The following is a 519-nucleotide window of genomic DNA, read 5'->3' as shown; positions in this document are numbered from 1 at the left end:
AAAAAGGAAAAGTCTTCTTATCATCTATACATCTATATTGCATACTTTCAATAACCCACATTCTGCCAACTTCTAAAATTGTTTTGCAACTTTTATACGCCTCGAAATTATTCCAAAATATTCCTTTTGTTATTAATAGACACTGATGTTAATTTTCTTGGTCCATTAATCTTCTGTTTTAATCTTCATGCCATATTGTCCATGAATAAAAAGTCGATTTCAAACCCTCACCCTTTTCTCATTTTCATGCTTTTAAAAACCTTTCTTTGTTTAATCAAATAATTTATGTTGTTTACTTGCTTCTTTTATTTACTTTCCTCTTTTGTACCATTTAAAGTGCAGCCATCTAGTTTACATTTGATTATTCTTTAGCATTATATAAATGACATTCTTAGTTACTTTTATATTTCCTGAGTCTCAATTTAACATTTCCTTCCCTGACTGTTCTTTTAGGATTTTCTGCGGAATCAGCAGCTGTCGTTATTATCGCTTTTCTTTCCTTGGCAATGCCGTACGTTG

The sequence above is a fragment of the Penaeus monodon genome, chromosome 20, assembly GCF_015228065.2.
Source record: "Penaeus monodon isolate SGIC_2016 chromosome 20, NSTDA_Pmon_1, whole genome shotgun sequence".
Taxonomy (NCBI): domain Eukaryota; kingdom Metazoa; phylum Arthropoda; class Malacostraca; order Decapoda; family Penaeidae; genus Penaeus; species Penaeus monodon.
This window is presented reverse-complemented; position numbering follows the sequence as displayed.